Here is a 22,937-nt window from a genome sequence, read left to right as displayed (position 1 = left end):
AGCTGAACAGACTGGGACTGTTTTCCCTGGATCGTCGGAGGCTGAGGGGTGACCTTATAGAGGTTTACAAAATTATGAGGGGCATGGATAGAGTAAATAGTCAAAGTCTTTTCCCTGGGGTCAGGGAGTCCAGAACTAGAGGGCATCGGTTTAGGGTAAGAGGGGAAAGATATAAAAGCGACCTAAGGGGCAAGTTTTTCACACAGAGGGTGGTACGTGTATGGAATGAGTTGCCAGAGGAAGTGGTGGAGGCTGGTACAATTACAACATTTAAGAGGCATTTGGATGGGTATATGAATAGGAAGGGTTTGGAAGGATATGGGCTGGGTGCTGGCAGGTGGGACTAGATTGGGTTGGGATATCTGGTCGGCATGGACAGGTTGGAGCAAAGGGTCTGTTTTCATGCTGTGCATCTCATTGACCCTATGACAATGACTTGTTGAAAGTTTTTTGGAAAATTAAATATATAACTACTGGTGGTTCTCTTTCATCTATCCCTCTGGTTACTTACTGAAAGAAATCTAAATTTGTTTGGCATGTTTTCAAATTCTTTCAGCAGAACCTACTTTCTATTCCTATCAATGTCAATATGGAGGATAACAATCATATCCCATCCCTCTCAGTCTAACTCCTGTCGAGCCCTGAGGTCACGTACTCATGGCATTGAGCAGGCAACACAGCCTTCAGAACTTGCACTTACACTCATGGCTGCAGAGAATGTTATTTGTCTCCCTAATTATATTGTTACCTACCACAACTACTTTCCATTTATATTCCCCACTCAACTTTAATGGCTCCTTATACCACCGTGCCATTGACAGTTCACTCATCCTCACTGCAGTCCCCACTCTTGTCCACTCAGATTATACAAATTGGACAATCACAGGTGCTGAGGATCCTTGGATGTTGATCTGTCAGTCCCCAAACCTGCCTAACTCCAGGAGCCTGAGAAAAATTCAAAAGTGAGTATCCAGAACTCTGTCTTAAACTCTGAAAGCCAAACTACTAACATTAGAGATGTATGTCTATCTGACTTGCCATTTGAATTGGTATGATTTGAGACCTCTCTTCGGTTCTATGGCTGCCAGCATCATAATCATGGTGATAAGTAATAACTGAACCCTGAGAGCTCTTTTCACTTTGTTAACCCTTTCAGTTTGAATGTTTGGCCCATTGTGGTGTTTTCCTTCAAATAAAGGTAAAACACTGTGGACAGTGGAAATCTGAAACAATCACAAAAATTGCTGGAGAAACTCAGCAGGTCTGGCAGCATCTGTGGAGAGAGAAATCAAGTTAACATTTTGAGCCTTGTTTGACTCATCAAGTCATGTGTATTTGGGGCGTTTTTCTATTTGTCCTTATTTTAAACTCACAATTTCTACTGCAGACACATTACGTCCTGACTTTTGTGAGATTGCGTATTTTTGGGATCAAGGAGATGTAGTGTAATTATGTATACTAGCTTACTTCTTCCCCAATTTTACTAGTTATTGTTAATTTTTAATAAAGGAGTGATTTTTGATTCCATTGATGGAATCTGCTGATTGTCTCTTTTCTTACGGATAACAGTAACAAGGAGAGACAAGTTGAACATTTTTTGTAATTAAACAAAACTATGATTTTAGTATGGCTCATGGTGTAATGAAGCTTTGTTCATCAGCACACTTCTGTTATCAGCATCATAACATTTATGTGGCCATCTGCACCCTAGGTTCATGCACATGCAAACTGTGGACCACCTGAAACCCTGTCCCTATTAAAATAGAAAGTGCTGGTTTTGGGTCAGGATTCCCAACTTCTAATGCATTTTCATTGGAATGGACACTCTTTATGGTAGAGTATTAACCTTAGTGTTTGCAAGAATAGATTTAGCAGATGGTGTTTCCAATGGTGGTGAGCCCAAACTTGATAAATATGAGATGTTCATTAATAAATTGAATTTAAAAATTCAACACATAATAACATGAATGTGGAACTTGCTGCCTGTTGGAGCAGTCGCACTAAATAGCTTTCAAATGTCTTTGTGTTAAGGGAGAAGTGAATAGAAGATTACACTGATAGGATTAACTGAAGTAAAGTGACAGAGAAGCAACTAGAGCATTAACACTTCACGGAGCAACCCACTTGAATAGCTTGTGTATTATATGTAATGCTGTGTACCAAAGAATGGATTTTATTCTCACAATGTAGTTTCCTGAAATTTCAATATAAGTATTTGCTGAACTACAAAAGTAACCAAATAACACTATAGAAAATCTATTTCAACCTTCCCTCACCAACGTCTACTGTTCAGCCAACTCTTCACTAAAAATATCTTGTGGAAATTGGCAATACTCTTACCAAGAAGATGTCAAAAATATCAGAACAGAGACTTTGTTATTTCATGTTAAAAATGGTCCCACAAATGATAATGACCAGATAATTTGTTTTTTCATGTTGTTGGATGGCAGATTGTTGTTGGATTGGCTAGGTTATTGCTTTTCCTCAAAATAATGGTATCTTCTGAGTTGAATCACTTGATTGACAAAGTTGCTTAGCTGGAGTCTAAAATCTATTAAATAATATGAAACAAAAATAGTTTCTTTTTGTTGTGAACAATCTATTCTTACCATTTCCTGCTAGTGTTGTATTGGCAGTTGGAATGCATTGCTGACATAATGCTAATTTTTATACTATCATTTCAAGATCAGCTGTGGGAAAAAATCATATATTATAATCATAATATTTAATGGAAAGAACAGGTGTAGGATAAGTGAAAAAATAACCACATACACATCTGATCGAAGTGGTACAGCATTTAATTTGATTAAGATTCAGTTCATTTAATGTAAGTAATGAAGAAATTAAGCCTGAACATATTTCTCTTGTGGATTTCACACAGGGGGCACAAAGCTGGTATATCAAGTCTTATGTAGGCTCACACATTCAGAGCAAGTGTTTGCAGTTGCACATATAACAATTGCTTTATTGCAAAATCTGTTTATTGCACAGTTGTTGTACAATGTTTTATGTTGTGTTGAAATTATTATTTGATGCTGAAAGATACATTTTTATTCCTTTGTTTGCCCAGCGTCAATGTAGAATTCAGAGTACATGTTCTCCATTTACAAATTATTTTAATATTACCAATGCACAACAAATATAAATCTGTGTTAGCATGCATAAAAATGAAAGACATAATTTGCATTTATTTCTCAGCCGTGATTTCAGCTGTTTCTGGAGCATTTCTCAATGATTTTGTATGGGACTACACTTTCACCCAAACTCAGAAGTCAAACGTTGAGGCTATGGTCAGGGGCAAGCTAGGAGGAGTTTCTGCTTCTGATTCACAGCTGGGAGCTAGTAATGCATTTATACAAACAATGATAACAGACATGTTGATTGCTGTAAGCAATTAATCTCAATAAATTAATCCACAACATGCCAGAAGGGGAAGAGAGATCCCGGTGGCGGAGACCTGTATAGATCTCGAATAATCCATTCCTTTCAGGGACTCTTCACTAATCACACACCATATTTCAAATTACTTATATATTTCATTTTGAGATGTTAATTTTGGCAAAAAGTTCTGATCTAATTTATATTTGAATGGATTAACTCTTTGTCCTCCAAGTGACTACTGAATCATTGAAATATTTTTTCTATGGATTAGTTTCAGAGTTACCCTTCCACACACCCCACATTTTAATAGCAGGCTCTGTCAATTGATACTGCTGATCTGGACAAGGCATGGTGTACTTTCAATTAAAGAGTGACATAAGTTATAATTTTCCTGCAATGTATGCAAAGAAATATTGATGGCTTATTATAATTACAGATGGTAACCTGGATTACAGGTGAAAATATTGAAATTTTAATCACAATACATGATTTTATAAGAGCGCATTCAGGTGAAGGCTTTCTGTGGATATAAGTTTAATGACTATCTGGTAAAGCCCAGAGAGGAACCATGGATTGTCACACTAGATGATGCCAATAGAATTTGAAATAGCAAGCCCTCAAATAGAGAGATGCAACTTACCACAAATTAGATTGTGATCTCCCAACAGTACAGAGCGAATGAAGAAATAAATTACACTGCTGACTATCCCTCTCTGTAGAAACTACCTCTTGTGGGTCTTGTGTTGGAATTTAAAAATTGGGTTAAAAAGCAACTGCAACGCTGAGTCTATATGTATTGGTAGGCAAAAGTGAGGACTGCAGATGCTGGAAACAAGAGTTTAGATTAGAGTGGTGCTGGAAAAGCACAGCAGGTCAGGCAGCATCCAAGGAGCAGGAAAATCGACATTTCGGGCAAAAGTCCTTCAACAGAAATGTATTGGAAGACTGACATGTCTGTGTGGACCAGCATACTATGATGAACACAGCTTTATGACAGCCATTAAGCACTGCTGCACTGCTGGTTTTAAAACAAAAACTCTGTCTTTCTCTCTTTTTCTCCCGCTTTGTATGCTAGATGCCAGACAAGCCAGTGAAATCATCATCAAAAAGGAGTTGGGACAAGAGCCTGTCAGCTATTAGCAGATGTAAGAATCTCAAAATCAAATCCTCCACTACCAATCTTATGATTACTTGTACTAATCAGCTTACCAATCACAATGTTCTATCATTCACTGCTCACAGATGCAGTGAATGTTACTATATACTTTTATAGAGTCATAGAGATGTGCAGCACAGAAACAGACCCTTCAGTCCAACTCTTCAATGTTGACCAGATGTTGCAGCCCAAACTAGTCCCACCTGCCAGCACCTGGCCTATATATCTCCAAATACTTCCCATTCATATACCCAACCAGGTGCTTTTTAAATGTTGCAATTATACTAGCCTCTACGACTTCTTCTGGCAGCTCATTCCATACATGTGCCATCCTCTGCATAAAAAAGTTGCCCCATAGGTCTATTTTATATCTTTTCCCTCTTACCCTAAACCTATGCCTTCTACTTCTGGACTCTCCCACCCCAGGGAAAATACATTGTCTATTTATCCTATCCATGCCTCACATGATTTTATAAACCTCTATAAGGTCACCCTGCAGCCTCTGATGCTCCAGGGAAAACAGCCTCAGCCTATTCAATCTTTCGCTATAGCTCAAATCCTCCAACCCTGGCAACATCCTTGTAAATCTTTTCTGAACCCTTTCTAGTTTCACAACATCTTTCTGATAGGAAGGAGACCAGAATTGCATGCAATATTCCAACATTGGCCTAACCAATGTCCTGTACAGCCGCAACATGACCTCCGTACTGGTGAAGAGTCACCAGACCCAAAACATTAACTCAGCTTTCTTCCCTCAGGTGCAGCCAGATCTTCTGAGATTCTCCAAGAATTTCTGTTTCTGCAGCAATAGTTATTGTTGGTTTTCCTATTCAGTTTTGAAGGAGGACACATGTACTGGCGATAATAAATATTATTTATAATTTTGTCATGACTTAATTTTCCTGAATGATTTAAGTTAGGATATGGACAAATCTGAGATTATCTACTTTTATTGCAAAAATGAAAAGGCAGATTACTATTTGAATGGATGTAAATTGATAGAGGGGTATGTTCAATGAGAATTGGGTGTCCTCATGCACCAGTCACTGAGAATAACCATGCAGGTGAACCAGGTAATAAAGAAGGCATGCTGTATGTTGGCCTTCATAATGAGAGGATTCAAGTACAGGAACAAGCATATTTTGATGTAATTAATAGGGAATTAGTGAGGTTACATATGGAGAATTGTGTGCAGTTTGGGTCTCCTAATCAATGGAAGATATTCTTGCTGTAAAGGGAGTACAATGAAGGTTTACCAAATTGCTTCCCGGGATGCCAGGACTGACCTATAAGGAGAAATTGGATCAGTTAGGATTGTATTCACTGCAGTTTAGAAGAATGATGTTGGATCTCATAGAAGCCTATGAACCTCTAACAGGTTAGATGCATGTAGGATGGTTCCAATGATGGAGCATTCCAAAATCAGGAGTCATAGTTTAAGGATAAAGGGTTAACCTTTTAGAATTGAAACAAGGAGAAATTTCTTAATCCAGACAGTGATGACCTTGTGGAAATCATTCCCACACAAAGTAGTTAAGGCCAGAAGATCGTGTTTTCAGGAAGGAGGTAAATCTAGCTCTTGTGTCTAAAGTGATTAAGGGATATGAGGAGAAGAAGAGATTAGGGTACTTGACTCATAATCATGTGGAATGGTGGAATAGGCTTGAGGGGTTGAATGGCATACTCCTGTTCCTATCTTCTGTGTTTCTTCTCTCTGAGCAGATGTGCTTTCACAACAGGATCCTTCGATGCCCATTATTCTCAACCCAACCTCTTCAAAAACATTTTAGATCTAAAGTATGTCATGTCTGGAACCATCCTGAAAAAACTCCATTGCACCCTTTCACAGATGACCTGCATCTTTTCCAAAAAGTGGTAGCTAAATATGGCTCAGCAAACTATTCAAATTATCCAACATCACCATCTTGTGGCATCTTAGAATTGGCAATAACTACAGTCTGCGAATGAATATGTTGAAAATAAAATAAGTCTTTTGTCAGCTATCCTTATATTAGGTATCACTGGGGGGAATGGATAGGATAAATAGACAAAGTCTTTTCCCTGGGGTGGGGGAGTCCAGAACTAGAGGGCATCGGTTTAGGGTAAGAGGGGAAAGATATAAAAGAGACCTAAGGGGCAAGTTTTTCACACAGAGGGTGGTACGTGTATGGAATAAGCTGCCAGAGGAAGTGGTGGAGGCTGGTATAATTACAACATTTAAGAGGCATTTGGATGGGTATATGAATAGGAAGGGTTTGAAGGGATATGGGCCGGGTGCTGGCAGGTGGGACTAGATTGGGTTGGGATATCTGGTCTGCATGGACGTGTTGGACTGAAGGGTCTGTTTCCATGCTGTACATCTCTATGACTCTATGACTCTAAGTCCATGTTGCATGGGTAAATGAAGTGAAGCCAGATTACGAGTAATTCAAATGTTGCCAGGTTCACAGGGAAATCTCATTAATCTTGTTATTAACATGCCTTTCCTGAGAACATAATCAGTAGAAATTTGTGAAGCTCTGCCTTGTTTGGTGCATGTGTGTTGTATCATGTCACTGTGACTGAGGTAGTTTTAACTTTGGGTGGTAATGTAAAGTGAATAATATTGAGCTGATTGCCAGTGCACATCACCAGTTTTCTCTCCATTTGGTTTCCATGGATAGAATAATTGGGAGTGGCATGTAAATTGGTGGCAAATTTGATATCAATCATTTGAAACTCTCACATGAAGTTAAAATAATCCCAATGTCTTTGCAGCATGCAAAGAGAACTCATCTCTTCTTGCTCTGCGTTTTTGTCTCAGTTCTCCCATTGTTCCATTTCCCCCTGTTGTTTGTTTCTGGCCATTTGATACAGTTAGATTTCATTCTATTGGACTGATCCAGAACAGCAGCATATAATGTCTCCTTTATTATGTCATATAAACAATCTTTTACATAATGTATGATTAAGAAAGCATTTTCAAAATTATCTTTTAGTTTCCATCCTCTTAAGTTTAATCAATGCAATATTGCTGGCTCTAGGAAAGTACAAATTTGCAGAATGTGCACAAATCAGGAGTGATGAAGTAAAATATTAAGCTCTGATCATCAAGGTCTTTGAGTTTAGGTAGGAACTTCTAATTGTTCTTTAACAAGCAAATGTATTAGATATTAACCAGTTCACTCCAAGCATCAGTCATAGGAGTGTGGATAAAAGTTAACAAGTGTGGGCTTTGGCTCAGTGGTGATATTCTTACCTTTTGGACATTCCACTGCGGGTTTAAATCCCTTGTTAAAGCCTTGACTTTATTATGCATCACTTGTTTGACAATGGCAAGCACAGATTTGTCGACCCTGCAAAGCCCTCTTTACTAACAGCTGGGGGCTAGTGCCAAAAATTGGGAGAGCTAACACATTGACAAATCAAGCAACTATCTGATATTGTCATACTCACAGAATCATACCTGAAACAGAATATCCCAGACTGCACCATCACCCTGCCTGTGTATGTCCTGTTCCACTAGCAGGACAAACAGAGCAGAGGTGGCAGCACAATCAGGAGGGAATTGCCAAAGGAGTCTTCAGCAATGACTCTGATTCTCAAATTCTCATGTCACTGGGTGAAACATGGGCCAGGAAGCCTGCTACTGATTACCATGTGGCAGATATTCCTTTGGCTGATGATCTGATGCTTCTGCATGTTGAACACCACTGGGGGCAAGCACTGAGAGTGGCTCGGGCACAGAATATATTCTGGGTGGATTACTTCAAAGTCTGTCATCAAGAGTACACAACAACACTACCACTTACTGAACTGGCCAAGTCCGAAAGGTCACTGATGCCGGATTGGATCTTCATCGGGTTGTGAGGGATTCAGAAAGAGGGAAAAATATATTTAACCTCAACCTCATCAAATTCTTTCTGCAGATGCATCTGTCCACAACAGTATCGGAAGAGTAATCATACACAATCGTTGCAGAGACCAAGACCCAACTTCACACTGAGCATATGACCACAATGTTATGTAACACTATCACCATGCTAAATGGTATACACTTCCAACAGGGCTAGCAACCAAGACTGGGCATTCATGAGGCACTAAGAGCCATCAGCAACAGCAAGAATTGTACTTCTACACAATCTGTAATTTCATGGCCCAGCATATCTGCAAGGCTGTACAGAGTTGGATGGTGGGAGAAGGAGAGGACTGCAAGTGCAAGAGGTCAGAGTCAAAAAGTATGGTGCTGGAAAAGGAGGTAGCATCTGAGGAGCAGGAGTGATGGATGGTGGTGAAGAATTAAACAACTCACTGCAGGGAGATGCTCCACAAATATTCCCATTGTCAATAGTGGGGATCCGTTGTGCAAAAGATAAGGCTGAAGCATTTGCAACAATCTTAATTCCAAAGTGCTGAATGGATGATACATCTTAGCCTCCATGATAGGTCCCTAGTGTCACTGATACCAGTCATCAGGAAATATAGTTCACTCCATGTAACATAAAAGAAGAAATAGCTGGAGGCACTGAACACTACAAAGGTTATGGGCCTGGACAATACTCTGGCAGTAGTACTGAACCTTTCAGCTCTATAACTTGCTCCGCCCCTAGTAAGCTGTTCGAGTGCAGTTGCAATGCTGAATTCTACCCAACAATGTGGAAAATTGCCCAGGTATGTCCAAATCCAGCAAGACTTGGTTAATATCCGGGTTGGGCTGAAAAGTAACAAGTAACATTTATACAAAATAAATACCAGGCAATGACCATTTCCAAAAGAAGAGAATCCAACCAATGACCCTTGATGGTCAATGGCATTACCATCACTAACTTCCAAACTATCAAAAACTTGATGGTGACTATTTATCAGACAATGAATTGGACTAATGATATAAACACAGTGGTTACAAGAACAGGTCAGAGCCTCGGAATCCTGCAGCAAGTAACTCATCCCTGACACCCTAAAACTTGATGCCACTGGAAAAAAAACTCAAGAGTGTGATTGAATACACTACAACTGCCTGAATGTGCATAGGGCCAACAACGGTTTGGAAGTTTGACACCATCCAGGACAAAGCAGCTGACTTGATTGGCACCACATCCACAGACATTAGCTCCTTCCACCATCAATACTCAGTAGCAGCTATGTGTATGATCTACAAGATGCACTGCAAAAGTTCACTAAGACTCTTTAGATAGTACCTTCCAAATGCACGACCACTACCATCTAGAAACAGGTAACCTCCCCTCCAAGCAACTCATGATTTTGACTTGGAACTAGAGTTGCTTCACTTCCTTCATTGTTTCTGGGTCAAAACCCTGAAAACTGTCCCTAACAGCATCATATTTTTTATACCTTTGCCAAATGGATAGCAGCTTTGTAAGAAGGTAGCTCAGCAGCACCTTCTCCAAGACAACTAGTGATGAGAAATAATGCTGGCCATGCCTGCACCCTATGAGTGAATGAAAAAATGCATCCTGCAGATTGAACTGCAGCTGTTGTACACTGGTGGTGTCAAATTGGTCTAATATTTGTGACGGGTGCCAATCAACTGAATTGGATGGTAATGGGCTTTTTGAGTATTATTGAATGCTTAATCACTCAGGCAAATAGATAATATTCCATCACACTTTTGGCATGTGGCTCAGAACTAATAGACTGGCTTTGGAGAATCAGGAAATGAGTCACTTGCGATGGAATACCCAAGCTCTGACCTGCTCTTATGTTCTAATTAAGTTTCTTATCAATAGACTGTATAAGATGTTCAAAGTGGAAGACTCAGTGGGGGAATAGTGTTGAATGTGTTCTTCTTTCCACAGCCCCTCAGTCAGGCTGACATGCTTCCACTCTGGTGGGGAATGATGGGATCTGTATTGGCTGCATATTCCAACCCTGGAAGTGCAGACCGTGCCACCTTGGGGTAGGTGGTGTTTGAGGAGATGGGATGGACTGGTGTGGTGATGGTGGTTTAGAATGCTCTGGATTATGAATACTCATTTTGCTACATGCACTTGATTTCCTTGTGCTCTGCTTGGTCACACTCAAAGAGGAGAAAGTGAGGACTGCAGATGCTGGAGATCAGAGCTGAAAATGTGTTGCTGGAAAAGTGCAGCAGGTCAGGCAGCATCCAAGGAACAGGAGAATCGACGTTTCGGGCATCAGCCCTTCTTCAGGAAGAGGTTGTCACCTTTGCGAACGCTTCTTCTCCAGTTTGTGAATTCAAGGGTGAGTGATTCACACATGTCAGTGGTGACATTGTATTTGTTTATGGGGGATTTCAATGTGTGCTCGTAGAATTTCCTTTGACCTCCTCTGGTCACTTTCCATTGTGCAGCTTGGAGTAGAGCACTTGGTTGTGTATGACCAGTGCTTCCATACTAGGACTGTTGGACTGGGAGAGGAAGTTCATGTTGATATGCCTATCTTGCTAGTAGATTTGCAGAATTTTCCGAAGGCAGTGCTAGTGATAACTGTCCAGCAATTTGAGGTTTCTGCAGTACGTGGTCTGTGTTTCTGATGGAGGGTGAGGTGTGGAGGCAGTGGACCAAGCCTACTCTGCAAACCATGGTGCTGCATTTGAGGTCTCAGGCTTCATAAACTCTGTTCCTCAGGAATCCAAAGGCCGCACTGGAACATTGGAGTCAATGTTGGATTTCATCATTAATGTCTGCTTGCACTGACAGGAAGCTCGCAAGGAATGTTGAATATAAAGTAAGGTTTGTTGCCTGGTATTGGTGTTAATTGTCACTATCTGCCCAAGCTTAGAGGGATTGTTTCACCATTAAGACAATGCAATCATTAGTCATGCCCACCTCTGACAATATTTTGAAGAAAAGGTCATTGAGCAGCTGACCAGATCTACTATCCTGGTGAACTCTGCAGCAATGTCCTGAGGATGATGATTGACCATAAACAACCCTCTTTGTGTTTGGTCTGACTCCAGATATTGGAGAATTTTTCCCCTGATTTCCACTGACTTAAATGTTGCCTGGCCTTTGGTGCAAAGCCTGGATAAATATTGTCTTAATGTCAACTGGGCCTGAGCAGAGCTCATGCTACTTGTGAATAGGTTATTATGGAGAAAGTACTATTTGATGAGTCAGTTGATGATGACATCCATTGTTACAGAGTAGAGTAATGGATTGATAATTGGTTGAATTGGATTGATCCTGCTTTTTGTGTACGACAAGCTTCTGGGTGGCCCATTAAATGCCAATGTTATGCTACTGAAATAGATTGGTGAGAGTTGCCATTGATTTGAATGCACAAGTCTTCAGCACTGAAGTTGACTTGTTATCAAGCCCATAGCCTTTATAATTCGTCATTGATATTGGACGAGTGAAACAAAGTGGCTGAAGACTAATTCCTGTGCCTTTGGGAGACCTCAGAAGCTGGCTCAGATGGGCTATGCATTTGGCACTTCTGGTTAAAAATACATCCAAGTGTTTAACCTTCTGTTTTGCACTCACTTGCTTGAGGTTCACTACTGTTGAAAATGGGGATGTTCATGGATGTCTTCCTCTTATTAGTTGTCAAGTTATTCAAAACTATTCACATTTGGATGTGACAGAAATACAGAGTTGTTCTGATTCTTTGAATATGACATTGCTTGTGTCTGTCTACAGTATACTGCTTTCATTGGTTACAATGTAGTCTTCTACAAATAAGCATTTGAATTCTAGAGGAATTAGGATTCATAGGACAAGTCAGGAAAGTGGAAGTGATGCCAAAGGCCAACCGTGATCTTATTAAATGACAACGAAGACTTTGTCATCCATGCCTGTTCCTATTTCCAAACCTCTTTGGCGTTTCAGCAGCTTATTCCTTAATTTTTATGTATGTGTGGTCTTGCCATTTCATTCCCTTCCACACTCCCCATCTAACTAAGTTGTTCCCTTGCTTTAATGGTGCAGTGTGGAATATGGTCTACTGCTGATGACCCAAAGTGTCTCATGGAGGTCCAATTTTGGAACTATTAGATCTGTTTTGAAACTGTGCCATTTACATGCCCCACAAAACATGGAGGATGCTGTAATGTGGAGACCAAATATTTTCTCCAAAGCAATTGTCGCTCTTGCCATGCTTTTTGTGATGATGTACTGGGCTCTGCCATCACTGAGAAGGGATCTATTTTTGGACCCCCCACCACTGTAGGCTCAGTCTGGTACAAATGCTTTCCAGAACAGAGCAAGCTCTGTCAGTAGTGTTAGTACTGAGTTACTCTTGATGCTGGACTTTTAAAATCTCTTCATTAGAAATAGAAACATAGAAAATAGGAGAAGGAATAGGCCATTCAGCCCAAAAAGCTAGCTTCATCATTCTCGTTGTTCAAGGCTGATCCTCCATCTCAATGTCACATTCCCAGTTTCCAGAAAATTATTTCTTTCTTTTATATATTCAGTAAGTTGGCCTTCACAGCCTCTGTGGTAGAGCATTCCACAGGTTCACTGCCCTCTGCCTGGAGAAATTCCTCCTTATCTCAGTTTAAAATGTCCTATTGTGTACAGTGGGACCATGATACTTATTCTGGATCCCCTGGCCAAGGGAAAGATCATCCCTGGATCCAGTCTTCCAGCCATGTCAGAATCTCTCATTATTCTAAACTCCAGTGTATACAGGTTCAGTCAACTCAATCCCTTCTCTAACCTGCAAACTTGGCATTCCAGGAATCAGTCCAGTGAATCTCCAGTGCACTCCCTCTCAGCCAGGTTTACCTTCTCTTAGGGAAGAAGACCTAATGTGCACAAAACATTTCAGTTGTGGTTACACCAAGGTCCTGTACAGCTGTAACAAGGATATCCTGCTTCTCTACTCACCCCTCTGCTAATGAAGGCCACATACTATTTGCCTGTTTAACTGTTTGCTGCTCTTGCATGCTTACTTTCAGTAATCAGTGTACCAAGACAGCCAGGCCCTTGTTCCATAATATTCACCAATCTTTAATCATTTAAGTAATAGTCTTGAATAACTTCATATTTCCACATTGTAATAAATCTGCTATTAGTTATTCACTTACACAACTTGTCTAAATCACCATGATGCCTCTTGACAATGGTCACTCTCACCATTCACCATCCCACCTAACTTCGAGTGATCAGCAAAATTAGAGGCATTACACTTGGTTTCCTCAACTAAATTATTCATTTTTTGTGAATAGTCAGGACCTGTGCACTGACTCCTGCATTACCCCACTTGTCACTGCCTTCCATTTCAAAAGCAACCCATTTATTCCACTCTGTTTTCTGACTGCTTATCAATTCTCTTTTCATGCCACTATATTACCACTAATCCTATGTGCTTTGATTTTGTAAAATAATCTTTACATGGGCTTGACATCCTCAATGCTTCTTCTAAATGTTATTTATTCTAGAAAAGCACTGATTCATCAGCTGAGGGAGGGTGATAGGCATGATGACTTTTTGTAGGAGGTTGCCTTGCTCATGCTTGATCTAGTGTCATGAGACTTCATAGAGCTTGACGTCAGTGATGAAAACTCTCCGAGCAACTCCTTCTCAATTAGATCACTGACTGACTACCTCTGGTGGATCAGCTCATATTTAAGAATAATGGTGGAGAAGACTGGGACATTGACTAAAAGGAACAATTTTCTGACAGTGTCATGCTGTAGCATGATCAAATGTGGGTGCGATGTCCAAATTCTGCACAAGTTCCTAGATGTTTGTGAAAATACTCCACTGAGTCAGTTGGCCTTGGTGTGCCTTTGTCATGTTTGCTGCTTAGATTGAGGTCAAATGACACATTCTGTATTCATGCTTGTTGCTGTTTGTTTTTTACAACCATTAGGTCATTTATGAGGGCTACTGGCAGCAACACACATTGTTGTTAGTCTGAAGTCACATAAAGGCCAGACCATGCAAGAGCATCATATTTTCTTCTCTAAAGTACATCAACAAATCAGATTTTTTTTTAAAAAATGACAATCTGAAGTTTCATTGTCATCATTATTGAAACATGCTTTTCATTCCAGATTTATTTAACTAACTGATTTTAATTGTAGGTTTACAAAAATTGTTCCAAGGATGAGAATCTGCAGTTCTGAGGTAGGTTGCAGATGTAGGGACCATTCTCCTTGAAAAGAAGAATGCTACGAGGAGATCTGATAGAAGTTTTCAGAATCATGAGCAGTGTGGATAGAGTAGATAAGGAGAAACTGTTGCCACTCATTAAAGGATTGAGAATGACAGGACACAGATTTAAAGTGACTTGCAAAAGTAGCAAATATGATAGAAAAAAGACTGTTTTCATGCGATGAATGGTTTGGGTCTGGAATGTACTGTCTGGAATTGTGGTGGATACAGGATTCAATTGAGGCATTCAAAAGGGCACTGGATGGTTATTCAAATAGAAACAATGTGCAAGGGTATGGCACTGAGTCGTAATAGTTTGCAAGGCGGTGCAGACGCAATGGCTTATTAGCCTTCTTCTGCACTGTAACACTGCTGTGATTCTGTGAAATTTGTTTGTTGCTATCAATGGATCGGAATGCATGTTTCTAGGTCATAAGTTCAGACCCCTGGCTCAGACTTCCTCTTGGCTTCTATGCCCTCAAACTGGAAATTTGAGGTCGACAAATTTATAATTTTACACCATATTTCTCTTGAATAAAAAAAAGACTGAGGGGGTGACCGAATAGAAGCCTTTAAAATTATGACAGGTTTTAACAGAGTGGATATAGAGAAAGTGCTTACACTCGTGGGGATGAGTATGTCTAACAGGCCATTAATATGGCAGCCAGCAAGAAATTGAATAGAAAATTCAGCAGAAACTTCATCTGGCGACACGTGAGAATATGGTACTCACTGTTGCAACTACTGGTTAAATGAACATTTTGGATGTATTTAAGAGGAATCTAGACAAGCAGTTGAACAAGACAGGAATAGCAAATTAATGAAATGGATTTAAATAAGGGAAGTTCGGATGATGATCAAATGGAATCTTCATATGTGCAAGTACTGGTTGGGCTGAACGGTCAATTTCTGCACCATATAATCTTTGTAATCTGACATGAACCTATAATCTATAAATAGGAGACTGCAAAATGACAACGATATCAGTGGACTTGTCAGGTGCGTGGAAAATAACAAATTCAATTCAACCCTGAGCAGTGTGAGGTGATGCGTTTAGAGAGGTCAATCAAGGTATGGAACAGACAATTAATGGGAGAATACTGACATGTGTAGAGGAAGTGAAGGGCCTTAAAGTGAGAGTCCACAGGTTTTTCCAAAGTCCAGAAAGTCTAAAATATAGCAGGACAGATCATTAAAATGGTTAAGAAGGCATTCAGAATCCTTTCCTTTATAAACTGAGGTATAGAGCCAGGAAGGATATGCTGGCGCTGTACAGATCATTAGTTAGGGCACAATTACTGAGTGCAGCTCTGGCCTGCTCATTACAGAAAATATGTAATTGCCTGAGAGAAGGTGCAGAGGAGGTTTGTGAGAGGGTCGAGGGTGCTGGCAGGACTGAAAAAATGCAGCTTATAAAAAGAGATTAGATAGCCTAAAATTACTGTCTTTGGAACAGAGAAGGCTGAGGGGAGAACTGACTGAGATGTACAAAACTGTGAGGTGACTGGATTGAGGGGGTGGGCAGTACATTTACCTTAGCAGAAATGAGGGGACAGAGGTTTAAAGTAATTGGTAAATGGATTTTGTTTCATGCAGAAGGTGGTAGGGATCTGGAACTCACTGTCTGAAAGGGGAGAAGAGAAAGAATTCCTTCATTCGTTTAAAATATTATGTACCTTGTAAACTGCAGGGTTATGGATCAAATGCTGGGATGTGAAATAGGTCTGGGCTGCTTTCTTTTTAAGCAGCTGTGGACACCATTGGCCTCTTTCTGTGCCACTAACTTTCCATGATTCTAAAACCCATTTATAAGTTTAGAATAGTTCTTTTGTGTCTCAGAAGATAAAAGCCAATCAGTACCAAATTCAGTTTCTTTTCCACGCATATCATCTTCATATCCTCCAGGAAACAAAAAGCAGACATTTTATCCTACCATTGTTAAACTGACAGCAATGCTGATCAGTTGGAATGATGATTTGTACTACACCGGCAACTGGTCAAAACAAATTAAACCACACACTCAAAGCCTTCAATCTGCAAGTGTCATTGTTACAGTTGCGACTGATTCCTTTCAATGCTGCAATCCAATTTAGTTCTCAGATACAATTGCAAACCACAGTGGTGTTGTTCTGTATGGGTCCCCTTAAACACATCAGATTCCAGCCGCGCAATCAAGCTCAGACTGAAAAACCTTTATTCTGCATCTGAACGAATTGCATTGTCCAACCGCTATTTGTGAAAACAATATATCATCTATTTGTGGGGACAATTTTGCTTAAAAGCACTTCATTCTCTCTCGTACCTAGAACAATTTATATGCCACATATTTCATCCGAGCGAGTCCAGTAATTCATATGCAGCACAATAAACGCCGTGCTTTCCACTGTGTCCTTGCCAGGCAGGTGGATATGCGCTTCTCTGTAAACTCTGCATCTCATTCAAACAGAACCAGAGATCATTCGCTTCAGACGCCGGGGTGTTTGTGAAATAACACATAAATTTCAGGTTAAATTATTCCAGACAGGGAAACGCTCGGGGCAGCAGAGACAATAGCAGCACCCAAGGGACCCTCAGTTCAATTGAAACAAAATAAGACGCTAAACTAGAAGATCAATTTGTGCCTCCGCGTGTGTTGGTCTGGGGCTATCGGGATATCTGTGTCTCGGGAGAAGGTTGGGGTGGGGGATGTGGGAAGATGCACATTTGGAAATTTCTGTTGAACTTCTCATTATTCCTCAAATCCTGCAGAATAACCTAAACGAGCCAACACATATCGTGTGATTAATCACTTTTTGTAATGTGGTGAATAATAGAACAAAGAATATTGTAAAATAGAGCAATATAATAAAAATAAGCATCAAAATGATTGGCAGCAATGGGGAACTATAACCTGAAGAATTACGCTCATAAAACCAGCGACCAGCCTTCGTGCGGTGGAATTCACTCGTCAAAAGATTATTTAAGTTGTTTAATATAGCGCCTTGATGCAATGGATTGTCAATTCATCTCGGCAATAATTGTGTTATATTAGGTGTCATCTATCATTCCATTTTTATGTAATAACTAGCGCTCATTTAATAAAAGCCTGCTTCCCCTCAACATTAATCTTCACGACAAGAAAGGCGTCCATGTCCAAAATCTTCAAAATCAAATGTACCCTCCATCAGTGAGAGCAAACTGGCGGCCTTCATCCTCAAACACGCCGAACAGGAACCTGGGAGGAGGAACTGCTTGCTAAGGACAGATTGCCAATGCAATCTAACACAGAGAAACTGCCGCAGGCGCTCCCAGGTATAACTTGACCAAGCAATTAAAAATTACACAACACCAGGTTATAGTTCAACAGGTTTAATTGGAAGCAGTAGCTTTTGGAGCGCTGCTCCTTCATCGGGTGGTTGTGGAAAATACTACTTATCCTTCAAAACCACCTGATGAAGGAGCAACGCTCAGAAAGCTGGTGCTTTCAAATAAACCTGTTGGACTATAACCTGGTGTTGTGTGATTTTTAATTTTGTCCACCCAGTCCTACAACAGCTCTAAACTGGCTCTAAAGTGCCAGCTCTCAGATATCTCCTCCTGTCTCCCCATGGACCATGACCCCAATGTGGAACATCAGGTCATTGTGTCCACAAAGGTCAGTAATCTCATTTAATTTGGTGATCTCTCCCCGCCCCATCCCCTCCCCCCCCACTGTCTCCAAGCTTGGTCTCCCAAACCTGCACAGCTCCCTTCTACCTTCTTTCTAAAATCCACAAACACCATTGTCTGGGTAGATCCATTGTTCCTGCCTGCTCCTGCCCCAAAAACCCACCTCTTCTTACCTCAATTTGGTTTATTCTTCCACTGTTCAGTCCCTTTACACTTACTTTTGTAAATCCTCTAATACTTTACGTCAGTTTCAGAATTCCCAGTTTGTGGGCACCAGCTACCCCATCAGTTCTGAAGAAGGGTCACTGGATGCAAAAATCCGCCTTCTCTCCACAGATGCTGCCAGACCTGCAGCAATTTCTGGTTTTGTGAAACAAATATGCTTTGCACTTATGGATCATTTTTATGTTGCCAACTCCCAAAGCTTTGACAATGTGTTGAGTCCATAACCCAACAAGGTACATCAGTAGAACAAAGAACCACTGTCGTGGAGGAGCTGAAACAAAACAGAGAGTGCTAAAGGGAGAAACCCAACCAAGCAATACCCCTGGGTGTATTCTGTATGGGTTACTCTCAATACAGCCAAAGTATTTTCAACAACAAGTTGTCCTTGATTTACAAATGTCTGACTTATGAATGCTTGTACGTACAAATAAGAAACCATATTAATATTAATTTTAAGGATCTGCTGTACAAACATTTGCTTGTACTAAGAAATGGCTATTTTATATTGTATTGTGTTGTGTTTCAATTTGTATACAGGGGTGGAGGTGGGTGTGAACATATTCAAGAACGGAGCCCACCCTCCTATTCTTTATCCAGTATTGACACTTCCCTAATATAAAACAGAACTGTGGATGCTAGAAATCTAAATCAAAACCAAAAATTGCTGCAGAAACTCAATAGCTCTGGCAGCATCTGTGGAGAGAAGTAAAGTTAAAACTTCCAGTCCAGTGCCCCTTCTTAGCATACATTCAGCACTTAACTCTCTCCACATTTGCTGTAATCAATACTTTTGCCTGCTTCTCTCTTCTGGCAACAGATTCCAATCTACGTGACTCGCACGCATCAATCATACCCCCACCTCCACCCCAGTTAACAATGTAACTATCACCCTTTAGCAGCTGCTTTCAATTCTGGAAGGGACATAGAGTCATAGAGTCATAGAGGTGTACAGCATGAAAACAGACCCTTCGGTCTAACTCATCCAAGCCGACCAGATAACCTAGATAAATCTAGTCCCATTTGCCAGCATTTGGCCTATATTCTTTTAAGTCCTTCCTATTCGTATATCTATCCAGATGCCTTTTAAATGTTGCAATTGTACCAGTCTCCACCATTTCCTCTGGCAGCTCATTTCAAACACACAACACCCTCTGCGTGCCAAAGTTGCCTCTTAGATTCCTTTTAAATCTTTTCCTTCTCACTTTAAATCTATGCTGTCTAGTTTTCCCAACCCTGGGAAAAAAAAGACCTTGTCTATTTACCCTGTCCATACCCCTCATGATTTATAAACCTCTATAAGGTCACATCTCAGCTTCTGACGTTCCAGGGAAAGTAGCCCCAGCCTATTTACCCTCTGGTTCTGGTTAGAATGCCATGGCTCTAAGGATTCTCATGCTTGTCTTTGTTTTGCCTGTCCTAGGATGTGTGTGTTGTCCCAATCAGAGTAGTGTCCTTCTTTGTCTGTATGTATAGGAACTAGTGATAGTGTGTTATGCCTTTTGGTGACCAGTTGGTGTTCATGTAGCCTGGTGGCAAGTTTCCTGCTAGTTCATCCGATGTAATGTTTTTTACAGTTCTTGCATGATATTATGTAAATGACTACTCAGACCCCTTGGTATTGTGGTAGCCCACAAATCTACCAACACACTTAAATAGTGACTAATGAACCTACAGGATCCATTAGATACCACCAGCAAAACTAACAAGATACCATGCAAGAAAAAACACTACATCGGACAAACTAGAAGGACACTTGCCAACAGGATACATGAACACCAACCAGCCACCAAAAGACACGTCCATTATCATTAGTTTCTATACATACAGACAAAGAAGGACACCACTTTGACTGGGACAACACACACGTCCTAGGACAGGCAAAACAAAGACGTGCACTAGTCTTCTTAGGGGCAGAACTCCATCAATAAACACATCAATTTAGACCCTATCTACCCTCCCTTGAAAAAAAAGCCAGAAATGACATTGCCCACCTTAAGAAACCAAGACCTATAAATAGATAGGTGGGACACACCACCAGTTCTTCACCAGAGACTCTCGCTGATGATGTTAACTAGTATCAGTGAAAACAAATCTTCAAGCTCAGTGAGCTAACTTACATACTTACCATCAACCTGAGCTACAAATCTTCTCAAAAATCATTTACCATTAAATATATAAGTCCTGCTATGAGTTGTCTTTCTAATATGCAGTACCTCACATTTACCCAAATTAATCTCTATCTGCCACTCCTCAGCCCATTGGCTCATCTGATCAAGATCCCATTGTAATCTGAGATAACCTTCTTCGTTGTCCACTACATCTCCAATTTTGGTGTCATCTGCAAACTTACTAACTGTATCTCCTATGTTCACATCCAGATCATTTATATAACTGACACCAATCCTTGTGGCACACTACTGGCCATAGGCCTCCATCTGAAAATTAATCTTTCACCACCACCCTCTGTCTTCTACCTCTGAGCCAGTTCTGTATCCAAATGGCTAGTTATCACTGTATTCCATATGACCTAACCTTGCTAACCAGTCTACCATAAGGAATCTTTTTACCCTTCTGATTTCCCTCTTAAATATACTCTTTTTACCTTTATTCTCTTCAAAGGATTCACTTGATCTCTGCTGTCTTTACGTGATATGTGCTTCCTTTCTTTTTCTTGATCAAAACCTCAATTTCTCTAATCCAGCAATCGCTAAACTTGCCAGTTCAGCCCTTCACCCTAACAAGAGCATACTGTCACTGGACTCTCATTATCTTAGTTTTGAAGGCTTCCCATTTCCCAGGCATCCCTTTACCTGCAAACGTCTGCCCCCCCCCACCCCGCCCAGCCCACCCCCCTCCACGAACCCCCCTGCATCAACTTTTGAAAGTTCTTGCCTGATGTCATCAAAACTGGCCTTTCTCCAATTTAGAACTTTAACTTTTAGGTCTGGTCTGTCCTCTTCCATTGTTATTTTAAAACTAATACAATTATGGCTGCTGGGCCCAAAGTGTTCCTCCACAGACACCTCAGTCACCTGCCCTGCCTTATTTCCCAAGAGTAGGTCAGGTTTTGCACCTTCTCTAGTTGGTACATTTACATACTGAATCAGAACTTTTTCTTGTATACACTTTACAAATTCATCTCCAGTCAAGTCCTGAATATTATGACATCCTTTTCTCTTCCTAGGTTGTTAGTTCCAATGTGTATGATGACCTCCATCTGGTCCCTCTCCCCTTTTGGAATATTCTGCATCTTCTCTGAGATATCCTTGATCATGGCACCAGGGAGGTAACACACCTTTCTGATTTCTTGCTGTTGGCTGCAGAAATGTCTGTCTGCACCTCTAATTGTACAGTCCCCTATCACAATCGATCTCTTGAACATTGACATATCCCTCATTACACAGGGCGGCACGGTGGCTCAGTGGTTAGCACTGTTGCCTCACAGCACCAGGGACCTGGGTTCAATTCCAGGTGGCTGTCTGTGTGGAGTTTGCACATTCTCCCCGTGTCTGCGTGGGTTTCCTCCTGCTGCTCCGGTTTCCTCCCACAGTCCAAAGATGTGCAGGTCAGATGAATTGGCCATGCTAAATTGCCCATAGTGTTAGGTGCATTAGTCAGAGGGAAAATGTGTCTAGATGGGTTACTCTTTGAAGGGTCAGTATGGACTTGTTGGGCTGAAGGACCTGTTTCCATACTGTAGGGAGTCTAATCTAATCTACATTAGAGAGTCTCGGTACCAGAAACTTGGCTGTCAGTGCCACATTCCCCTGACAGCCCATCACCCCCTAACTTTTCCAAAACTGCATTCTCATTTGAGATGGAGATTGCCACAGGAGACTCCTGCACTACCTTCCTCACCCTCTTACTTTTCCTGGAGGTAACCCATCTACCTGACTGTATCTTCGGTTTATCTCCCTTCCTGCAACTGCCATCCATCACACCCTCTAGCTTCTGTAAATTCCTCATTGCCTCTGCTACTCTAACCGATCCATGCAATATGATAGGAATCGCAATCAATCATATTTCCTGCAGACATAATTGTCAGTAACTTGGAAAATCTCCGTAATCTTCCACATCTGGTGGGAAGAGCGCATCACTCTACTGAAGGCCATCTTCGCACCTTGATAATGTACAGGCCCAGAAAATAGCACAGTCTTGCTGCTCTAAAAAATACTGCTCCAGGCTAACTTCATCTCTCTGTTTTAAATTTTTAAAGTTTAATCATGAGACCGAACTCAATAAAACATATAATCAAAACCAACCCACTCTACTCACTATTAAACCTTTACAAAATAAGCATTAAGGTAACACTTTAAAAATCCACTTAGCTGCACCCCACGTAAGTTTCTTCAGGGTTAGAAGTGAATTTCACTGTTTGCTATTTTTTTCTTAGACAAACTCCAATGTCCAGAGATACCTGAAATCAAACAGCAAAGGCAATATCTGTGCAGATTCATTTCTGG

Source organism: Chiloscyllium punctatum, chromosome 20 (genome assembly GCF_047496795.1).
Source record: "Chiloscyllium punctatum isolate Juve2018m chromosome 20, sChiPun1.3, whole genome shotgun sequence".
NCBI lineage: Eukaryota > Metazoa > Chordata > Chondrichthyes > Orectolobiformes > Hemiscylliidae > Chiloscyllium > Chiloscyllium punctatum.
The sequence above is the reverse complement of the archived record's forward strand: the minus strand, read 5'-3'. Positions refer to the sequence as shown.